A 7942-nucleotide genomic window follows, 5' to 3' on the forward strand; every position below is an offset into this window, starting at 1 on the left:
AAAGATAGTAAAAACACTGATGCTTTTATTTTACTCTCCCTTCCACCAAATTGAAACTGTGCTGTTGGAATACAAAATTAAATATTGTTTCAAGACTTTTTTTGTAAGAGGGGGTTTTGTAGTTTGGGTTTTAGAGTATATTGAAATGAGCTTAGCTATGTTTGTTATAGATCATGGGGGAGAAAACCGTGTTTCTAGGTTTAACTTGTAAACATGGAAACTAAATTATTCTGGTGTTGTCGTATAGCACGCTAAGTTTGTATTTTTTTTGTGTACATCAAAAAAAAATATAAAGTATCTCTGAGTAAAAGCATTTTGTTGTTAGTGCTATTAAATGGGTAAACAGTAGGTTGGAAATACCTATGAAAAGATCTCAGTAGCTCACTGGTAGATAGTGAACAGCCCATACATACTGTAGAAAATCTAAATAGTCTTAAAATTACTTTAAATCTTAGATAAGTTACCTTGAAATAGAAAAAAACATGAGAGTTGTGATGAGAACTTGGGACCAAATGAAGGCATAAGGTCTGACAGCTTCTGTATATGACATCTCAGAAATGGGTATTCAAATTGTACTGCACTGAGCACTCACTTCTCACATTTTATTTAACAGAGGTGAATCAGAAAAGATGTCTCTTTGTTGAACAGAAATTCTTCAGTTATTCAGGTGTTTCAGTTAGTCAACAGATTGAGTCAGTGATATTTTGTAAATTTTGAAGAGCCCCTACCTCCATACTGATCTTCTGAGTGACACCAGAATGTAGTAAGTATCAGCTTTTACATATATGCAATTTCTTCACTTGTGCATGTGTGTGTGAACATAAGGGATATATGTTCACTTTGACAGCATCAATGGCTAAAATGGATTCATGGTAATCATAGAAGAGCCAAAAATATAGTTAAAGGATAGCTTCCCTTAGTTCAGAAAATAACATTTACCTACCATTAAATCAAATTGTTGGTTTAAAATTGAGTATTAAATTAGGATGAAAGAAGGATTTTATTCCTTAGAGCTCCAATCATTTTAGAAATAGTTGGGTCTTGGAAGAATCATTAAAATGAAAAGTTTTCTTTGCCTTTTATGTGAGCACTTTGAACAGATCACGCAAATAGATGAAAATTTGATAACTGAACAAAATATATCTGAAATATGATTTATATATATTTGCACTTGTACTTTAGAAAGAAGAAATTTGTGGGAAAAGCAAGTTGGACATACATTAGAACTGGAATGAGTAAATAAGAATGTCAGCTTCTCTTTCAGAAAAGATATTTCTTATTCAAGTAAGTACTTGGTGCCTTAGCTTTTGTTTAAGGTGCAAAAGTGGAATAAAGTATGCTAGTTTAGGCACCTGGGTTATTGTATCAATTATTTTCGCTTAGTGTTCCTATTTATAAAACCTCTTCTGTTCATTAAATTATTTTTTTCCAGTTTAGAACATTAACAGTAGTGATCTAATAATTAGAGACCTCTTAAAAAATAAAAAAATAAAAAAATAAAAAACATGTGCTTTATCCTAATTATATTGTTTCTTTCCTTGATATACTGCTCATTGGAGAATGACTTTTAGTCAAGGAAGAAAGGGAGCACCACACTAAAATGTGGAGAAGAAAGGGGAAGGGGAAGTGGAAGGGGAAGGGGAATGAGCAATGAGGTCACCTCTTGGCCTCCTTTTCTCTAGACTGGACAAGCCAAGTGTCCTCAGCCTCTCCTCACAGACCATGCCCTCCAGCCTTTTGCCAGCTTTGTTGCCCACCTCTGGATGCTCTGAAGGACCCCAACATCCCTTTTATGTTGTGGAGCCCAGCACTGCACACAATATTCAAGGTGAGACCACACCAACGCTCAATACAGAGGGAGGATCACCTCTTTGTACCAGCTGGCTGTGCTGTGTTTAACACACCCCACAGTGCGGTTTACCCTCCAGGATGCCAGGGCACGCTGCCGGCTCACAATGAGCCTGCTGCCACCAGCACCCCCAGGCCCCTTTCTGCAGGGCTGCTCCCCAGCCACTCACCTCCCAGTCTGTGCCTGTGCCTGGCATTGCTCCATCCCATTGCAGCACCTGGCATTTTCCCTTGTTGAACTTCATGCCATTGTTAATCACCCAGTGCTCCACTGCTCCAGTCTGTCTGCATCCCCCTGCAAGGCCTGAAGTCTCTCCAGATGAGAAAGAAAAGTAAAATTGATGTTTCAGAAAAACAGGAGATATAAACTATTGGTGGAGAAGATGATTCCATCTTTCTTTTCTCTGCTCTGGGGAAAATAATGGGCTGCAAAAGTAAGAAAACTTTGACTCACTCTTCCTTCTCAATGGGTAGAGAATGTCAGTTGCTAATAGCAAGGTTTGCTAAAGTAAGGCTTAAGGTGACCTCTAATTCACATGTATAGTCATTAAAAACTGTATAAAAACTGTAATAAATGTTTGTGGTAACTGAGATTGCAGCTGTCTGCATCTATTAGTTAAATAATACTCTTCCTCACAGATCTAATACCTGAGTGTAATAAAATCAGATAACTCTAGTTGTATTAGCTTCGTGTGCTGTCACACACACAAAGCTAGGTAGATAGACACCACATTTGTTGCTTTCTATAAAAGCAAAATTTGCTTCCCAAGCAGAGCTATACAGTTGTGCAGTAATGTTTGGTGCTTGTCTGTGTTCCTAAAGGTTACAAAACAGCCCTGCAGCCTCTCAGCTATTGCTTCCTAGCTGTATATACTGTTTCCTTCTGCTGTCTTTTCTTCCCTACATTTTCTTTCAACTCTATGTTTCCCTTTAAGAGATATACATGCTTGCTCCTTTAGGAGCTGAAAGGTTCTTCCACTTCTCCTTACTGTCCTGCCTCTCTTTCTACCTCTCCAAAATATCTTCCACCTTCCCTCTGTTGAAAATTCTATTTTTTATACACTCAGATTCTGTAAATTTTCTTCCTGTCTGCTGCCTGTATATGGCCACAGTACTGTTTTTTAACACTTAAAAACTGATTCACAGCAATTTGTTACTTATACTGTAGTAGTATCGGCACTCAGCTAAGTCAGGATGCATAACGCCTGTCCAGAGTTAGTTAATGATTCATAGCATTCAATTCCAAAATCAACTGAGGAGAAATAGTGACATGAGGGGATATGAAAATAATTAGATGAATTTTATTATACAGAGCATGATGTAACTAATTATTTGTCGTTGACTATGTAATATGGACTGACTGCACAATGAAATATTTATGCCTGCATGAAGAATTTTCTGAGAACTGAAAACTCTGTAACCTAGTTGTTGGTATAGTCAGCAGTTGCTAATAATCCTGCTCAATATACGTGAAAATAGTTACACATGTAGTTACACATCTCTGTTCTTGCTCCCATCTCATGTACGTTTTAATTTTGAATAAACCAGATGAAATCTGTGTATTTTTTTCTAGCTTTTTGATGGTGTGCAGTAATGCAATGCCATTTCCAATATAACTGCTATCAGTATCAGGATTTCATCACATGCCTTCTCACTTAACAGAATATTGTTGATGTATCTTACCTATTCCGTCTAAGGCACTTCTGCAATAATTGCTTGATTCCGTTTTGCTTTGAAAACAAACAAACAAACAAAACCCATCAGTGATTTAAACTCTCAAGCACAATGGTTTTTTCATTAATCTGAATATATGATTATTCGATCTGTCTATATTGTAGAATAATTAGGCTGTAGGAGAACTCTGGAGTTCAACTTCAAAGGTAGATCAGGTGCCCAGGCCCTTTATAGATCAAGTTTTGAGCATCTTTCTAGACGAAGATTTTTCTTCCAATATGGATGATGTCTGAAGAGTCAATGAATGACATGCGAGCACTGCTGATGTCCTCTGTAGTAACTGGAAGGTAACTGTCATTTTTAACATATATACATTTTCTGTACTTTTAAATTGAACTTCCAGATTTTTCTCTTGGTGTTTATGAGGGGTAGAAGGCAATTATTATCTTATAAATAGACAAGAATTAAGCCGTATTGCCTCAAAATTTTAATACAGTATAGGTGATGGTGTATTGTTAGTGAATTCTAAACTACATCAAATGTAGGGTAGATGCAGGCCATTTGTCTACCGATTTTGTCCAGCTTCAGTCAGGATTTTATTTTAGTGTGCATTTTTCAGGTTTATGTAGCGAGGTTTTAGTAGCATGGGATCTGCAGGGCTGGCCTCTGTTAGAAGATACGAGGAGCTGCCCCATGTTAGATAAGAATCAGTTCCAGATAGCTCTGAAAGGGACCTGCCACTGGCCAAAGCCGGTCTCACCAGCTAAAGTGGTTGCACCTCTGTGAAAATATACCTAAGAAAGAGTGAAAAACAATGTGCGGTAACACAGGAGTTGAGAAAATGTGAGAGAAACAGCCTTGCAGACCCCACATTCAGTGAAGAAGGAGGGCAGGAGGTGCTCCGGGCATGGAGCACTAGTTTCCCTGTGGTCCATGGAGAGGCCCCTGGTGGAGCAGGCTGTCCCCCTGCAGCCCATGGGTCCCACATGGAGCAGATCTCCACTCCGCAGCCCGTGGAGGAGCCCCCGGTGGAGCAGGTGGATGTGGCCTGGAGGAGGCTGAGGACCAAGCAGAGCCCCTGCTGGAGCAGGCTCCTGGCAGAAACTAGTTTATAGAGGCACAATTAGAGATGAAATACTGCTAATAATTCCTGCAAGTAAGTTGAAGTCTGTGCAGTTTAACAAACTTTTAACTGTTGTCTAAGTTTAACAAATTGCTGCTGATGTGTTCTATGTGTTCATCAGAAATATTTGTTCATGAGATAACAAAGTTCTGGGTAATTTCTTACAGTTGAATTGATGCTGCCTACACGTGAGAAAAATGTTGGCTTGCATGGAAGAGGAATCCTATAATCAAAGGATTAAAATTTTCAAGAAACTTTAATGTCCAGTGATAGGCAAAAAAAAAAAAAAAGGAAATTAATCAATTTTATAATCTCAATATAAGAACTCTAACTGCTTATCTCTTTTCTGGATTCATTCATCAGTAGTCTGTGTGTAGTCATCCAGCAGACAAGAAGATCACCATAATACCTTTAATGGTACAGGATATATACATTAATTATGGTCTAGTTACACTTGTAATTACCAAGGTCTTCTTTCTTGCCTTTCTTAAAAATTGAAACAACATTTGTTAGCTTCCAGTCAACAGGGACCTCTGCAGATTCTCCAAACCACAGAAAAATAATTGAGAGAGGTCTCATAATGACAACAGCCAGCTCTCTGAGTACCCTTGGATGAGTCCCATTGGGCCCCATGCATCCTGCTGGAGCAGCAAATCCCATACAAGTTCAGAGATGGTTCGGAGGTTATCGTTCCCACAGTCATGGTCCTCCAACTTGGGGTTTGAGAATTAAGGCATTAAAATAAGCATCTGTCTTTCTAGAAGTGAGGCTTATGTGATGCTTTATAAATATGCAAGACAGGGTCCTCATGTTGCAGTACTTAAAAATCATTTTCCCTTTATGAGCGCATGGATTTCTGCAGGTATATGTGTAAATTGAATTTTGTCACATTATTGCCCTGTTGCTTCGTGTCAAAAAGTATTTCCATAGTTCTGACAGCCATAACCTTACCAGAAAACCTAGGTGCTACAGCAGATCTCCGCAGAACTGTATTTGCAAGTTTTCTCCACTGAAGTAGTTAACCATTGACTCATGTCCCCACCCACCATTCCTATCTATTAATAATTGATCAGGCTTTACAAATTAAGTCATTCTTTCAGGCTTAAGGATTTTTTAAAAGGCTTTAAGGGACTTAGTGAGAAGCCCTTTGGAAATCTAATAGACTACCTTAGCTAGATCTTCATTACTTACTGATTCCTTTCAAACAGAAAAAAATAGAAGTAGGAAAAAATCAAAGTTTGCAGTACATTTTAAAAAATGTGTAACATGAGGTAATCTAAAAGATGGTTCATACAGAAAAATTTGTTTTGTATAGTATGTAACCCAAAAATCATTGTTCAGACAGCTGGGTTGTCTCTGCTACATTAATTATTTGTAATAAAAGACTTTATGTCTTTAACTAAGGCCTTAACATCCAGATGAATTCATTATGTAGGCTATGTAATAATAACTCTACATCCTAATTACACAGTTAATGAGCAGTAAGGACTTTTTATTCTGTGGAGGTAATCCATAAATATGTTTTGGTAATGTGATAAACACTTTAAATATATATAAACTGGATTTGTATCTAAAATAAATCAAATATATATGTGACAACATAAGTAAACTTATGAATTATTTATTTTTCAGTGTCTTTAATCATACGTGCATTGTGATCTACCCAATATGGTGCTGGTGATTATTCTCTCAGCTCAAATTGCTCGTTTTCAAGATGTTGAGAAGCTACCACTGAATAGACATTTCAGGAGGTAAACTTTCCATTTACTTTCTTGAAGATAACCGTTTTTTTTTAAAAATTCAAGGGGGGAAAAAAAACAACTTTTGTACAGAAACACTCACAGCCTGATCACTTTGTATTTTGGTTCTCAGAAGTTTTTCCAGATCAAATCAATTTAGTACGTTTGAATTTTACTAGCAACATTTTAACAGCAGTCTTGTTTGTAATCCTTGGTTAGCTTTCTTTTCCATTGTATCAAATATTTGTTCTCTGTCCTAGATACAATCTAGGATAAAATGTCTGGGCAAACTCTTCATTTTTACAATCAAAAAGATTTAAGTGAGAATAAAACTGAATTGATACAAACAGTGCAGAATGCTTTGCACATTGTTTATCATGACAAAAAATATTAACCTGGAACTTAGATAGAACTGTATTTACATGTAGTGTCAGATAAGAGATGTAAGAAAGAAGATACAAAAGGAAATGATCCTTATTTCCCTTGAAGCAGTTATATATCCTTGGAACTACAAAAAATATTTTAAGGAGTGCTTCCTCTGAAATTAGATAGCAGCACTGATTTTTATCTTGTGGATTTTTTTGCCTATCAAACTACTGAGAGTACCACATACTGCATTTTTACCTTGCTGGGTGGCTCTCTCACTCCCCTCCTTAGAAGAAGAGGGAGAGAAGAAAGTATGCTGGAAAGGAAAAAGACTCACAGGTTGAGACAAGGGTTGAGATAAACAGAAAAGGAAGAGGGAAAAAAAAAAAAAAAAAAGCAAAGGTTGTGCAGAAGCACAGAGAGAGAGAAAAGAAATTACTCTCTACTTCCCATCAACGAGCGATGTTCAGCCATGTCCCAGGAAGCAGGGCCTGCATATGCACAGTGAATGTTTGGGAGAACAGACTTCTTCATAATGAGAGCTTCTCCTTCCCCTTTCCCAGCTTTTATTGCTGAGCGTGACACAATCTGGTATGGAATATCCCTTTGGTTGGTTTAGATCAGCTGACCTGGCCATGTCCCTTCCCACCTCTTGCCCACCCCAAGCCCACTGGCTCTTAGAGGGGTTTGGAGGGAGTCTTGGTGCTGTGCCAGCACTACTCAGCAATAGACAAAACTTTGGTGTGATACCAATGCTGTTCTAGCTACAAGTGCAGAGCACAGCACTGTATAAGCAGCTGCAGGGAAAGTTAACTCCATCCCAGCCAGACCCTGTACACCACGGGTTTTTTTGGAACAAAGTTTTTTAGAAAACTACATCTACTGAAGCTTCTATGTCTTATATGTTAGAATGCTTGAAAAAAAAATTTTTTTTTTTCAATTACAAGAGTATAGTGATCTACATACAGATTGTTTAGTGCTAGTAGAGTGACACAGCATGATATGCTGTATTTTGACTCTACCTTGCCTTCTGAATCATGGGGTTCATTTATACCTGTAGAGCCTCAGATACATTTCTATGACCTTGGCATCTCTGAAACAGAAAAAGAGATTTAATTGTGATGGTCTTTCTAATAAAGGATTGTGATCACACCTAACTGAAATGAGACTAACTTCCTTTTCTTAACCGAAA

At 37.6% G+C, this 7942-nt stretch overlaps 1 long non-coding RNA gene across 1 annotated transcript; it reads left to right on the plus strand.

The window, feature by feature from the left end:
* Positions 1–618: 618 nt before the first annotated feature.
* LOC118259483 (uncharacterized) lies at positions 619–6971 on the plus strand. The gene is made up of 5 exons (XR_004782035.2): positions 619–763; positions 1183–1284; positions 1683–1828; positions 3687–3869; positions 6278–6971. It is a non-coding gene; the product is annotated as an uncharacterized LOC118259483 (long non-coding RNA).
* Positions 6972–7942: the final 971 nt, after the last annotated feature.

The sequence above is a fragment of the Cygnus atratus genome, chromosome Z, assembly GCF_013377495.2.
Source record: "Cygnus atratus isolate AKBS03 ecotype Queensland, Australia chromosome Z, CAtr_DNAZoo_HiC_assembly, whole genome shotgun sequence".
NCBI lineage: Eukaryota > Metazoa > Chordata > Aves > Anseriformes > Anatidae > Cygnus > Cygnus atratus.